The following is a 16,385-nucleotide window of genomic DNA, read 5'->3' on the forward strand; positions in this document are numbered from 1 at the left end:
CATTTCACATTCTTTTCTGATTATGAATTAAGATGTATCTCTTGACCCAGAATAGTATTTGCATTCTTCAGCACTCACAGATGCTTGCTCTTAGAAAATACCACTCATTAGGAAAACAACTGGTTGTATTAGAGTTAGGTACTAGAAATTTGGTGAAAATTTTGTGGAGATATTTCAATTTTTCCTCAATAATTTATTTCACTTCTATAATTATAGAAATACACTAAAAGTTATCCTGACTACTATTATAAAGGACATTTCAATATTTATATATTGTCAACATATTTAAATATATTTACTAATAACATTGGTGAGGTTTATGGTTACATGGTATTGATTAGCCACACATTTTATAGTGTCTTTGTTGTGTACTCTGCCCCTGGCTGGTTTGGCTCAGTGGATTGAGCGTCGGCCTGCGAGCTAAGTGTCGCTGGTTCGATCTGCCAGTCAGGGCACATCAGAGAAGGAAAACTCTGACTCCAAAAAACCTCCGCTGCCTTGCGGCATACCTCTTCAGGGGAAAGGCTAAGGGAGTAAACCCCGACAGGAAATCCGGAGCCGGAGTCCCTAAGGCGGTTTGACGTTGTAGTCAACACCGGCAACTCCTGCGGCGCACGTGAAGCCAAGCTGTATTGACTCCGTCTTTCCCTTGGACCCTTCAGCTGCGAAGAGAGGGGGGGTCTGCTGCATGGGCAACAGCAGACCCTCCATATCACCCTGCCCAGGCTCTGTAGCTTCAGCTTCACTGGAGAGGACACTCCAGCATCATCGCAAGATGTTGATTCAACACGGGAGGAGACAGATACCGTGTCACTCCCGAGTCGGACTGCACAGCCATTCTCAGCGGTGCAGATAGACTCTTAAGAAGCTACACCATCGTCTCTCGAGACGGACAGCTGCCGACGATGTTGTGTACTCAGTAAGAAATCTAGATAACAGGGACTCATTTTTACACTCTCTAGCTACTTGCCAAATATAATTATAATGGATAAATTTTCTTAAACTTATACTTCACAAGCTAACTCCCTGTTCTCTTAAAACACAACTACTAATGCTTATGATACTGTGAAAGATAATAGTAAATAAGCTGATATCTTGCTATTTAAATTGTCCCAGGACCAACAGCATCAGCCACACCAGAAAACTTGTTAAAATGCATAATCTCAGGCCAATGCTCCAGACCCACTAAATCAGAATACGTATTTTAACAATATGAGGACTGCTTCAATTTATCCATTTACTTTTTTGATTTCTCTAGCTGGGTTGTATGTATGCTTACCAAATGCCAGTTGTGTTTTTTCCCTATATGCACAGCTATTTATACCCATTTGTGTGCTTACATGTTCTTGTAATTCAAAATGACAATATGAATACAAAGAGAAAGGTAATTATTGTCCTTATGAACTAAGTTGAATACTTTGTCAAGATTTAATAGATGTGAATTGCTACTATAATTGTCACTGGTTTTTCTTTAGGTAAAACAACTATTGAAGAACAAGGAAAACTAAAAATTTCTGGAAGGATTCTGAATTTCAATTACTTTGAGTGTGCCTTTACGTCCCTGTATTAATTTAAATATTCGTCGTCGTCGGCAGCCATCCGTCTCGAGAGATATATATGTTTCATGAAACATATCTTGAAACTCTTTGACCTGAATCAAAATACTAGTGAACAAATTGCATCAGCAAAGCTTAAGTAAATCCCTTTAAGAAAAAAAATAGTCAAATATTCTCCCAATCTTGTCTATATAATTTTTATACACACATAATAGACAGTGATTAAGTTGAGGTAAGGAATTCATGAAATAGAGTAAGGGCCAATGGAGCAAATATAAATTAAGTCTTATATAATTTACTTATTCAACAAATATGTCTAGAAAATTGATGTAGCAGAGATACAACTTGAGCAAGATAAACAAGTATCTGCTTTCACAGAGGTTCCCACTGATAGAGAGGTAAAACCCTGTCAAGTTGCTTGCTTTCGTTGAAGTGGAGGATTCTCTTCCACACAAAAATATCTACTTTATAGAGTTTTGATAAAGGTTAAATGATACATGTATAGAAGTTCAATAAATCTAATCCCAATTTTTACCTTTGTTCAATATCGGCATCAGCAGCCGTCCGTCTCGAGAGACGATGGCGTAGCTTCTTGAGAGTCTATCTGCACCGCCGAGAATGGCTGTGCAGTCCGACTCGGGAGTGACAATCCCTGCCGCACTTGTTACAGGTGAAGGCAGATGGCTGTTGTTGCTGCTGTTGACGCTGCTTCCGCCTCGATCTTTTCTGGACCGCCTCCTCGTTGCGCGCAGCCTCTGCGCGTGACGTACCTTGCCTGACCACGAGCCTCCAGGCTAGGCGGTCGTCTGCTTGAACTTCCCATGTGTTGAGATTGATGGAGCATTGTGTCATGTCCTTTTTGCAGATGTCTTTGAACCGCAGTTTTGGGCGCCCTGTCATCCTCTGGCCTTCTGCTAGCTCGCTGTAGAGGAGGTCTTTGGGAATACGGCCTGCATCCATTCTTTTGACATGGCCAAGCCACCTGAGGTGTCTCTCACTAAGAACTGCATGCAAACTGCTCATGTTGGCTCGCTTCAGCACCTCGGTGTTGGGAACCTTATCCTGCCAGGCGACATGCAGGACGCGTCGCAGGCACCTCATGTGGAAGCTGTTGAGTTTCCTTTCGTGCCTTGCGTAGGTGGTCCACGTCTCGCTGCCTTAGAGGAGAGTGCTGAGTACGCAGGCTTGGTAGATGCGCAGTCTGGTTTTCTCAGTGAGGCTGGAATTGTTCCACGCTCGCCGGTTCAGTCTGGCCATAACTGTGGCTGCCCTGGCGATTCTCCGGTTGACCTCCAAGTCAAGTGACAGAGAGCTCGAGATGGTGGACCCGAGGTAAGTGAAGTCGTTGACAACCTCCAGGGTGTATCCGTCGATGGTGATGCATGGGGTAGTCCCCGTGCCTTGAGCCATAACGTTTGTCTTCGTCAGGCTGATGGCTAGTCCGAACTCCTTGCATGCGTGGGAAAGGCAAGTGACTAGCTGCTGGAGTCCCTCTTCGGAGTGTGATGTCAAGGCTGCGTCGTCGGCGAAGAGCATCTCATGGATGAGCACCTCTTTGACTTTGGTCTTGGCTCGTAGACGGGCCAGGTTGTAGAGCTTGCCATCGGATCTGGTGTGAATGAAGACACCCTCGCTGCAGTCCTTAAAGGCGTATTGGAGGAGCATGGAGAAGAAGATTCCAAACAGCGTAGGCGCGAGGACACAGCCCTGCTTTACTCCGCTGCTGACTGGGAAGGCCTCAGAGGTTGCGCCGTTGTAGGACACCGTGCTGTGCATGTTGTCGTGAAAGGACATGACCACAGCAAGCAGATGTGGTGGACAGCCAATCTTCCGTAGCAAGCTGAAGAGTCCGCTTCGACTGACCAGATCAAACGCCTTCATGAGGTCGATAAAGGCGAGGTAGAGTGGTTTATGCTGCTCGTGACACTTCTCCTGCAGCTGGCGTAGGGAGAAGATCATGTCCACTGTTGATCAGCCAGCTCTGAAGCCACACTGGGACTCTGGGTAGACGCGGGAAGCAAGGGTCTGCAGGCGGGCAGGAGCGACCCGGGCAAATACTTTGCCGACGACGCTGAGGAGAGAGATGCCCCGGTAGTTGTTGCAGTCGCTGCGGTCTCCTTTGTTCTTGTACATGGTGATAATATTGGCGTCTCTCATATCCTGGGGGATGTAACCCTCCTTCCAGCAGAGACAGAGTAGATGGTGGAGCGGCTGTAGCAGGACTGGTTTCCCACTCTTTAGGATTTCTGGAGGGATTCCGTCGCTTCCTGGTGCTTTCCCGCAAGCGAGGCGGTTGATGGCTTTGCCGAGCTCTGCCGCAGTAGGTGGGGTGTCTAGCTCCTCCATGACTGGTAGGTCTGGGATGGCGTTAAGAGCAGTGTCTGTTACGGTGTTCAATATACAATGAAAATTATTGAAGTTTCTTGACAGAAGATTTCCTTGATCAAAGGTATTCTTCAGAAAATTAATCTACCTTTGAGAACAATTAGTCTAGGTAAGATGTAACAAAGAGTGTTTGGTATTAAAGTGATATGGGAGACAATTTACAGTAAAAACTCCCTTTTCCCAACTGAGAGGCTTTTCAGCTGACCTATTTAGTTCATCCTGAAGCATTAGTTCTCATTCCCACGCTACCAGCTCTGCCTGCCCAATCATCTTATGCAGACAAAAAGCAAATAAAATCTCTGGAGTAGTTCTTATACCTGAAAAGTTATGCAAGTCACTCCTTTTCCATATTTTGAGAGAAATGTTTTCTTAAAATTAAACTAGTTACATGGGAAAGGTCCAATAATTTGTAATCACACCTAAATAAACCTCTCTCCTTCCCAGAAAATCAGTAGCCCACATGGCTACTTAACCCATCCAGTACTTTTAGTACTACTATGGCCTACCTTACTCTCCTTCACATCATATAGAATCACATTAATATAATATAATATAATAAATATAATATAATATACATTACATTATATTACATAACATAACATGTTAATATAACATAACAATATATAATTAATATACAAATTTATATTATATTATAAAATGAATATTTTGAGACAATTTAAAAATCATTATATTTTGGAATCTATAAAACATTTCTAAATTTATAGATCTAAGAAATTGTGATAGAAACTATAATATTTATATATCAGTAAAAGACTATGTATCAAAACATACAGCAGTACAAACATGTTTAACTTTTATAGCTTAAATTCATATATTAGCAAATAAGTATTTTAAAATTAATGACCCAGAGACAGTAAAATAGGAGTTTCCAGGGGACAGAGCAGGAGAGAATGAAGAGTTATCATTTACTGGGTATAGAAATTTAATGTGGGAAGATGCAGTAGTTCTGGGTTTTGATGGTGGTGATTTTTCATGACAATGAGAAGATAGTTAATGCCACTGAACCATATACTTGAAAGTGGTTAATATGGTAAATTCTGTGTTTGATAATAACAATGCCTTTCTAGAGTCTCTTCACTAATTCTGTTCTCTTCACAAATCTTCTCCTAGCTTAATTGATTTTATCCAATAGTTATAATAATCATTTCCTTGTTTTATATATAGTCATTAAAAATGGAAGCTATTTGTTTCAATTCAACTAAGTTGCTTAAGGATTTTGGAACTATTTCAGAAATATAATTTATGTTATAGATCTGAGAATTTAAAGAAATTCATAAAATAACAAAATTAACCTCTGTGTCCCTCAAGTTTCTTTTTAATTACAGAGAGACAAAGTTAATTTGTAAAACATCTCTAATGAAAAATGCCCTACTAAAGTATACAATGCTTATAATTCTGTGAGCTTTTGAACTCATATTGTCCTCCTGTATTATTTGAATCTAGTCATTTCTTGAAACTTCTTATGATGTCTCATGTTTCCTCTATGTAACTGCTTAGTCTCTTTTCCCCTTCTAGTCTCAGAGGAGATAAATTGTTAATATTTACCTCCCAGTTCTGTAGTAGTCAAAAGGAAATTGATCAACTCAAAAGCAGCATTCTCTTAGAAGTATATTAGTTATAAATAATAAATTAAATCCTAAATATTGGCTCAGGTGTTGTGTGAAGAAGAGAAGTAACGTTCTAGGAGTGTGCTTGTCTGACAGATCTAATGTGATACAGGCTTAATAAAGGCATGTAATCCAGGGGAAAATTACTTAAACCTTTTAAAATTCAGCAAAATTGTAATATTGGTAGCAACCACAAAGAGAATTAAATGTATAATTTCAAGCACACTGTAAGTACCAAGTAAACAATACTTATTGTTGTGATTTTATTTATTTTGTTTAACTGTTAATGATTCAATAGCCTCATTTTTTAAAAAAACTTTTTTTCTTCAATACTAATCTCATTGAAGAAAAAAGAAAACGTTGATTTTTATCTCTCTACCACAGGGTCAGGGACCCAATATATCACCACTGTGTATTTCTGCTTACTTCATTTATTCATGTTTCCTCCTTTCATTTATTTATAAACTATTTGAGACCCTGTTAAATAGTTAGCACTGTGCTTTTGCCATCTGCTATACCATAAAATAGAAAAATCATTCTCCAGTATATTACCTCAACACTAGCAAAATGAAACAAGTTCCTGAAAAGACCAACTCATTATCCATTTTACTTATGAAAACACATATGACTATGGACAAAGTTTACCTTAGAGATAATATAGACTATAATCTATTAAATATATGTGCAATCTCAGTGTATTTGCTCTAGAAATGCTTATAGTTTTTTACCCCAGAAAAGTCAGAAGCAATTGCTACATGTGCAGAATTTGGCCCAATGTGGTGACAGATGACAGTACAAAAATTACTGACTATTAAAATATTCAGTAGGTCCCAAGGTAAGCTGAACTACTGTCAGTGCCAAAAAATAATAATTAAAGGTTTATTTTATTTGTATTTTAATCAGTCAGATGGTTAGAATAATAAACATATCACAAATTAAATTTAAAACACAGATTATAAGTGAACATTTAAATAATAGTTATTGCATCCCATGGTCAATATGCATTAAAACCAACTACTCAGTTATATTACAACTTTATTACAATTTAAACATTAATAATATAAATGCAGAGAATAAAATTAACAAAAATGTACCATGAAATTTCATATTAAATAAAACTAAATCCATAAGGAGAAATCACAATCAATGCAATTTCTGTATTTGTTTAAGAAATAATTTAAAAAACCAACATTTGCTCTCATAGTTTTTTTAATATTGCTCTTAATATGGTTATACAAATATTAGTAAATATTTTAAAATAGATGACATGACTCTGTACATGTCATCTATTCATTCTCCACTTGATAGCAAATCATTCAAGTGAAAATACACGACCAAAATTCTGAGCAATTTGAATGCAAATTAAATCAATACAATAACTTAGATGTATTTGCCCTTGGAAAAAGTGCAAGTTCAGGTAGCTGTTCAGGATCTTTTGTTTAGTCAGTCTCCAGTAGTATAACTATACTTAAAGCAGCTATTTTAATCTCCATTTTAAGTGTGGAAAAGCCCAGAGCATGAAGACTTATAACCAAAACATGAATGTACTCAAAATACTAAGCCATAATTATGGGATTTTTTTTCTCTAAACCTAATCAAAATAAAACATTTATATAAAAATCATGAAATTCAGTTTAAGAACTAGATAGAAAATGCTATTATCTGTGCCAATCACTTGTTCATATAACACTGACTGAGTATGATTATAGTTGAAAGAGTGTATAGTGTATTGTAGCCATAAAGATTTTGTTCCAGAATATTCTATTGAATAATTCCAACAGATAACTATTCTAGGAGATTCTTCAAGCTCTAGCTTTTCCTACAATGAAAATGAATAGCAATGAAGAAACAGAACTGCAATACCAACTTCCAAGCATGAAGTAGGAACTAAAATGTTTTTTGAAACCATTTTCAGTGACTTTCAGATTTTAATACATACCATCTCTGAAGAATAACAATATTACTAAATAAATTAAATGTTCACCTTAGAAACTTTGAAAAACATGTTATACAAGCTCATAACACTGTTGTTAATGCACTCAGATATGATCGTGTATCTATTATTCAGCAGGTTACTGGACCAGGAAGTCTTCAGAGATACAGAGATACAGCACTCACCTCCTATAGTGTGGTGAGAGTGTGGTCACATATGTAAACAAAAAATAACTAGTCTAGCTAGAGACATATACAAACATGGGTAATGAGCCCTGGGAGCAAAGAGAAGGAAGTCCCTAACTGAGCCTATAAAAGGTCAAGGTTTTTACAAAAGAGAAGATACTTGAGATGACAGAGGAAAGATCAAAGACTCCCACTTTTTCTTCAAAATTATGAAGACTGTTGAGATATTCTAGAGCCTCCCAAAGCCCAGAGACCACTCGTGACTAAGGAGTATTTTAGGGAGGTCAGTCTTTCAACAAACCAAAAGGGGGTGAACAATCGTGGTGACTCCTTTACAGGAGTCGAGGTAAAGTTGAGAGATTTACTGGTAGGTCTGCTGTACTGTTTGGAAATATTTGATGGCTCCTGTGGAAATCACCTAAGCCTGGCCAATGTGTGCATGTGCTATGGACTTAGAACATGAGAGGATTCAGACTATGAAGAACAAATATCCACTTAGGAGTGAGTACCTGGTAATAACCAAAACGACACAGTGTATTCTGGATTCTTATCTTTCTCACAGCCAAGGATTAATGCTCTTTCTCCATCTGCACATCAGCAGTATTCCTCCAAGCCATGCATTTTCCATAACTCTGAATTAAAATCTCTCTTTTTATTTCTCATAGCTTCAGCAACCTTTTAAAACTTCAGGAGATATGAGAGAATGAAAGAATCCTAGCTACAGATATTAGACAAAAATGGGAAAAGGCAGGATTCCATGTCAGATGTATTAGAGTAATCAAAGCCAAAGATAAATGTACTGATAGAAAATAATTTAATCAGAAGACAGAGAGCAAGTGTATATAAGGTTATGTCTGCTGACTAAATCATGACATTTTAAAAGCAGCAAATCTTGTGCGCTATATAAAAATGGACACGGGACATCTGGCCAAGATGGAGGTGTAGACAGGCTATGTCTTCCTCCACAACTAAGAAGAAATACAACTACCTCAAAACTAGAGAAAACCAGAAGTTCCAGATAATCAAACTGCATGAAAGTCCAGCAAACAAAGATATAAAAAAGAAATACTCATCTAGTCAGGTAGGAGGGGGGGAGCCAGGGTGGAGGGGACATGGTGTGGTGGCGGAAGCAGCGGCAGGCTGGTGGGAAGTGCAGTCACACACTTTAAAAGTCAGGAAGGACACCTGGGGAGCGTTCCCAGCTCCTCACCAGACCTCACAGCTCACGGTCCCAGCACGGGAGAAAATAAAGTCTTATTGCTTCCAGTTGTGCAGACCACTGGGTGTTAGGGTGGAAGCAGAAACTGCCAGTCTCTCAGCAGACTTTTCTTGTTTAAAGGGACCCCACAGTCCTAGAATATCCGCAGACCCATCCACTCTGGGAATGACAGCCAGGGAAGCAGCTAGAGGGGCGCCAGTCCGGTGTGGAAGTGGAAGAGTTGCCTGGAAAAGGGGCAAGTGCTGGGCAGGCAGCCAGCATTGTTCCCTCTCAGACTCCTCCCCCGCATACAGTGCCACAACATGGTAAAATAGGTCCGCCAGTACTGGCGAATCTCAGGCTCCACCCCTTTCAATGTAAGAGGAGCTACAGCTCTACCTGGGATGTGGAGGCAAACAAACACAGGAGTCCGTCAGAATGAGGAGACAGAGATGTATGGCCCAAAAGGGGAAACGGATCAAGATTCCAGTGGGAGAACTAAACGACAAGGAGATAGCCAACCTAACATATGAGGAGATAGACAACCTAACAGATGCAGAATTCAAAACACTGGTGATAAAGATGCTCACAGGCTTGACAGATATGCTTGAGTATGGCAAACGCATAAGAGAAGAAGTGGAGGCTATGCTAAGTGAAACGAAGGAAAATACACACAAAACCAATGGTGAAGGGAAGAAAACCGGGGTTCAAATCAATGATTTGAAATGAAGAAAAAAACAGTCAACGAGTGCAGAATGAGGAAGCAAGGACTGAAAAAAATGAGAAAAACTCCCCAGATTTTTGGAAGGAGATGAACATACAGGTTTGGGAATCACGGAGGGTCCCTGGGGAGCTGGACCCAGAGGGGACCACACCAGGACGCATCATGACTGAGATGCCAAAGGTGAAATATAAAGAGGGAGACCTGGGGGCAGCAAGAGCGAGGAGGGGAGTTGCCTACAGGAGGATGCCTATAGGACTATCAGCTGATTTCTCAGAGGACACTTTGCAGGCAGGCAGGGACTGGCAAGCAGTATTCAATGTGATGAAAAGCAAGGACCTACAACCAGGATTACTCTATCCAGCAAAGCTATCATTTGGAATGGAAGGGCAGATGAAGTGCTTTCCAGACAAGGTAAAGCTAAAGGAGTTCATCATCACCAAACCATTATTATATGAAATGTCAAAGGGACTTACTTAAAGAAAAGAAGATATAAACTATGAACACTAAAATGACAACAAACTCACAACTATCAACATCTGAATCTAAAAAATGAAAACAAAATCCAACTAAGCAAACCAGAATAGGAACAGAATCATAGGTATGGGGATCATTTGGAGGGTTTTCAGCAGGAAGGGGGGAGGGGGAGAAATGGGGATATGTGCAGGGATTAAGAAGCATAATTAATTGGTTGGTACAAAATAGACAGGGGGAATTTAAGAATAATATAGGAAAGGGTGAAGCCAAAGAACTTATATACATTACCCATGGACATGAACTAAGGGGGGTGGGATTGCTAGAGGGAAGGGGCGTACTGGGTGGAGGGGAACAAAGGGGGAAAAATCGGAACTACTGTAACAACGTAATCAATAAAATACACTTTAAGTAAATAAATAAATAAATGAAAGCAGCAAATCTTTCCAACCTTCTTCTTAACACTCAGAGATAAGATACTGAATTTAAGAAGTATGAAATCATTTTATTTTTTGCTGGCTAATCTGATACTGCTGTGTTAATGATGGATATTTTGCTTAGATATAAATATATGCTCAAACCCTTACTGTTTTTATAATGTTTATTGCAGTAATTTCAGGCACAAAGCCAAGCAAGTAGAAAAGTAATTTTAAGGTAAACAATATTTTTCCCAGCTTAACAATTCATTTCTACATTATCATAGGTTAGAAAGTGGTAGTTATCCCAGGGTGGTGAATATTCTAGTAGCCATTCAATCCATGTAGACTGGGATGGGAAGGGTGAGAGGATAGAATTATGTAATAGTCAATATTATCCAATGTTGATTTAAAACCACACTAAATAAATTGACTTATTAAGAGAAAAGCAAGAAGTCTACATAAACCACATAACTCTTTTGTTTCCTCCTTTTGTTTTCTTTTTTTGCCTAAGGGTTGCTTCATTCCCCAAGTGGCATTCAAGTGACAGTGGGCAGCAGGAGAAATTATCTTACATAAAAAACTAATTTATTCAGCACTGTGCCACATACATAAATTCATAGCTTCAGATATATGAAATATAAATGTGGTCACTTTAATGTTCCATTTGATTTGTATGTTCAAAGAAGCTAAGGTGTTCCTCTGTAAAAATACATTTCAAGAGTACTGAGAAATAGCTTCAAAACTATATGTCTGGTTAAAGAAATCATAATATTCACTTTTGTAGATGTGTGTTCTTCAGAAATGCATGCATAACCTACACATCACACAAGATATCCTGTGTAGTAGCTTCAGAATACTCAACTCTTATTTTTTATTTTTTTATACTCTTGATTTTTTATCCTCATCAGAGGACATGCATATTGATTTTTAGAGAGAGGGGAAGGAAGGGAGGAGAGAGGAAGAGAAACATAGATGTGATAGAGAAACTTCAGTTGATTGCCTCTCATGCACACTACCAAACCCATCACCAAGGCATGTGCCCTGACTGGGAATTGAATCTGCGAACTTTTGGTTTACAGGATGATGCTCTAACCAACTAAGCCATGCCAGCCAACGCAGAATAGTCAACTCTTGACATAATTTTCTGTTTGGGCCTTTATAATTGGCTCATCAGGAGGTGTTTCAGATTATACACTGGCACACACTCACTCAAAGTATTAGTTTAGTTTAGAAGTAGTATACGTTTCACGAGTTAAGGGGCCTAGGCCTATTCTAAATGTGAAGAAAAAGGAAAGCCCTGTATAAGTTCTGTTATATTTCCTTCCTATGTTGCACCATAACCACAAGCAAAAACACAGTATTTTTACACATAAAAAGACTGAAGTGATCATTGTGATCATTTTAGAATACCTGTTGTGTTAATAGAAGATGAAAAGTTATCACCATAAAATTTTACCTATTTTTCTTTTTTAAAGAAGATTGAACTTTTAGGCTCAGCAGTTGCCTTCCTAAACCACTGTCTCTCTTCTGAATCCCACAGCAAAAAGAAAGACTTTACATTGCTCTGAACATGGTACCAGCCAGATAGGCCCTGCTTCCACCTCCAATAATATACACCTCACTGTATCGCAGGATTTTAAAAAATATTATATTTAATTATTTATCGTGGATTTTTCACTATATTGCGGGATTTTGCAGTACTGTATACGTGTGTTGTTCAAGTTACATAGGTTTTAGAGTGTAGAATAAATGTAAGGTTCCTACTTTGCGGGGGGGGGGGGGGTGGGTCTGGAACGTAATACCTGCAATAAGTGAAAGAATACTGTATAAGGAAAGTAGGCTGTTTTCATTCATATTGATGATGGATCATTTTAGTCGCCTAAAACAAATTAGTGCTTCTAGTCAAGATATTGACTTGACCAGGTAATTAGCACAGTGAAGGCTGGTATTAGGTGAGGTACAGGCAGGAGAATTTTTAATTTGCATTTAGGGCTGGCTTCCTGGTGGTAGTGATTTAGAAAAAACATTTGAAAAGCTACAATTTCATAGCTATGTCCCTGAGTGAAAATAGAATCAGATTTCCTCCCTCTATGCCAGGTGTAATGGGGAAAAGTAGGCATTCACATTAGAACATTAAAACAGTAGTTTCCATTAACAATCTTTTAATTAATTAATTTTTATATTTCAATTACAGTTTATTTTCAATACTGTTTTGTATTGGTTTCAGGTATTCAGCACTGTCATTAGACAATCATCTAAAAAGTTTTATTTTACAACACTCAGGTAAATGATGAGACTAGAATAGCGGTTGATTAATGTTCCAAATTTTCCCAGGGAAATTTATTAAACTTAGTTGATGGATGGACATTTTGTGAACAGGCAGGACTTACCTGAGCAAAGTGAGATAGATCAACGGAGACTACTGGCCCAAGGACAAATTTGCCAAGGCAGAGAAACCATAAGTAAGAAGGGAAGAGTTGTTAGAGAAAACCTATACTTCCAAAGGATACAGAGGTTTTGAATAACACCTGGGTTTCTCAGGGAGAACATGATTCATGACTAGCAGGAAAATAAAATTAGAATTTGAGTTACAGAGTTAGGATTTTATTCCGGAGTACATAGATGTGAAATTGCATCGCATATAATCAGGTCATTCAATAATCACCGTTCAGTTTAATATGACCCAGGATCTCCTGTTAATTCATCTTCCTTTCTCTAACATAATTCTTTACATCTCTAACTTCCTTTTGGGTATATTACATTATATTATCTCCACTGTAATTACCTTAAGGAGAGAGAAAATAAAACCACGATCAAGAAGGTTTAAAATAAGAACTGCATTTTAATATATGTTTAGGGAGATACCACACCAGAGTTTAATGTATACCATGGCTATGCTGTGGTAGAGAGGTGTATGTTTTGTGGGGCTAAAAATGTATTTAGTTGAGACAGGGTACTAAAAAATATAAGCAAAATAAATGAAAATTGTGATACAAAAGTAAATACACATTTATAAAAAAAGATAATAGCAAATTGCCCATTTTAAAAGTTGATAAACATATCATATATTCCAGAAAATAATGTAATATAATATTCTATTAATGAATTCTCTAATACCCTCTACAACTCTTTCTTTCCTGCAGTTTTATGACTAAATAATTTGATCTTCACTTTATATGATGATGATGTAATATAGTTGTTATGGAGAAAACAAAATGATAAGTCAGCTATTCTTCAGTATAGGTAATTGTCATTTGTTTTTAATTATTAATAATTTAGAAAATGAATCTGAAATTAAGGTATACACAAAAGTAATTCAAAAGCACTTTAAATTGCTCCTGTGTTGTATTGAACTACATAATATGTAATCAAATTATTCTTGTGCTACATAAATTTATTTATTGATGAGTATATATAAAAACTTCTTCAGACAATTTAATTGCACTGATGGTGATTTTCATGCTTGTATTTTTTTTAATTTAATTTTTATTGTTTTTCTATTACAATTGTCCCACTTTTTTCATGCTTGCATTTTTTGGAAGTACCAGTCTTCAACAGGGAAAAAAAAATGTACCAGATATACTAAGATCCAATTCGATATGTTGGGATGCATAAAATTAGCAGCTTCACACTGAGGTATACTGGATATTTATGGAATTGCTGTACATTTTTGTCCTACAAACACAATTATAATATATTTTTTTGACAAAAGTGTGGTGATTACCAGAGGGAAAGGTGGGGTGGGAGGATAAAAAGGGGATAAATGGTGATAGAAGGAGACTTGATTTGCACTGGTAAACACACAATACAGTATACAGATTACATATTACCGGGTTGTATCCTTGAATCCTGTATAATTATGTTAAGTATTGCCACCCCAATATATTAAACATTTAAAAAATAATATTTTCCAAAATTTGCCCATATAAAAAATATATTACTTTTATAATTTTAAAAACTGTTTTATCAACTATACAACTAAAAGCAGAAAATTTCTTTTAGAGTGGTTGTCAGTAAAAATTGAACACATATTTTACATATCTGATTAATGGAATTTCCATAGGAGAGTTTTTTTTTTTGTGTGTGTGTGTGTGTATGTGTGTATGTGTGTGTTTTTGTTTTTGTTTTTTAATGGTAGCAGTATGGTTTACTAAGCTGTGCCTTAGTACTGGCACTGACTGGGGCCTGCCCATGGTGCTCTCCCATACACAAAGTCTGGATGTTCTGCCAGTTAGTTCTTTTTGAGCAATGATACCAAGAAATTGACATTTAAGTGGATGTTGTACACAGTCTCATCATGTCACATTCACATGGCTAACAACCACTGCCAGACACAGCAACATCATCATCTGGAAACTGATCATGGATTTCACTTCATTGACTTTGGTTACCATGTTCTCATTGTGTGTCAGCAAGGAAGGAAACTTGCTAGCCTTATTCAGGGCTAAGCTCAGGATTTGTGGGATCTCCTTAACCAAAAACTCTGAAGCCAAAAAGGTGTCACACTTTGTGGCCAGCTTCTTGACCAGTTTCTTACTCTTGTTGAGTTTCTTTAGCACCTTCATATCTAGGCAGAGAGTGTGCTGATTCCCCAGAACACATGCACAGGATTTGGGGCATGTAGTGGACTTAAGCCTGATGGCACCCAAGAAATGTTTCTTTCTGAAGGTCATGGTTCTTCAAGCTGATCTGCAGATCCACCCTCTCTAAAAACTTCTGGCACTTGCACTTATAGAGGGAGTTGCGGGAGACTTTACAGCTCATTATTTCTCATGCCACAAAAACTAGAAAAGGCCAGCTTTTGACACATTTTTTAACCTAGTTTCTCTTTCACTGCCAATAAACTTCTAGTACTAAGTGCCATGGACATATTTATATCAAGACAAAGCATCTTGACCAATGCTTTTTGTCATTAATCCAGATGTCGTATCAGAGTGGAACTATTCCTACAATGGAAAACCAATTATAACTTGCTGACACATTTACCATTTCTAGTGCTCATGATATCATTTCTGATATTTCCTGTTTCTGGAAGCACTCCCCCCCTAATATTTCTCCTAGTATAGGTCAGTTAGTGATGAATTATTTCACCTTTGGACATCTGAAAAAGTCTTTATTTTATCCTTGTTTTTGTGATTTGAAAAATAGAGACATTTATTGTAGAAGATATAAAACACAAGAAACATACATAGGACAATGACACCTCAGTCCCCTTCAAAGTAGGCACCTTGGGACCTCACACAGTTCTCCCATTGCCATCAGATGCCCATTGTTTTTTCCTAAATCTCATTGATTGTCTGAAATTTCTTCCCTTTCAAAGATGATTTTAGATTGGGGAAAAGCCATAAGTTGCAGGACACCAAATCTAGGTTATAAGATGACTAATGTTTCACAAAAAAAAAACTCTCAATGAGACATGATGCCTGAGTGGGCATACTGTTGTGATGAAACTGCCAGTGACCAGTTTTTCATAACTGTGGCCTTCTGTATCATTCAAATAGTTCCTGTGGAGGAATATTCAAGCTTAACACAAAATTTGATGCAGATTCATTGCTCTGCTTAGTAATTTTGAATGTGACAGTCACAAAGTACACATGCTCACTCAAAGGCATCTAACGCCCCCACTGACTAGTAGAGTGAAGTCATTGTTCACACACGCACATTTCAGTCCACTCTCCTTGGCTGCCAGGTTATTTTGATGTTGCACAAACTATTCTCGTTATGTTAACAATGATTGGACTTTTTCCAGACAGGCCTTGTGTATGTTCACTGTGTAAAGAATTCTGGGTTGTGAGATTTTACATTTTTGTTTTATTTGTTATATTTTGTTTTTCCCTTTCAGAATGTTACACCTCAGTCTTCTGCTTTGCATTGTTTATTTTACAC

At 37.8% G+C, this 16,385-nt stretch overlaps 1 pseudogene; it reads right to left on the bottom strand.

Moving 5' to 3' along the window:
- Nucleotides 1-14,081: 14,081 nt before the first annotated feature.
- Nucleotides 14,082-15,263, bottom strand: LOC150018857 (large ribosomal subunit protein uL1 pseudogene; annotated as a pseudogene).
- Nucleotides 15,264-16,385: the final 1,122 nt, after the last annotated feature.

This window comes from Furipterus horrens, unplaced genomic scaffold, assembly GCF_987537825.1.
Source record: "Furipterus horrens unplaced genomic scaffold, mFurHor1.1.pri manual_scaffold_2, whole genome shotgun sequence".
NCBI classification, from domain to species: domain Eukaryota; kingdom Metazoa; phylum Chordata; class Mammalia; order Chiroptera; family Furipteridae; genus Furipterus; species Furipterus horrens.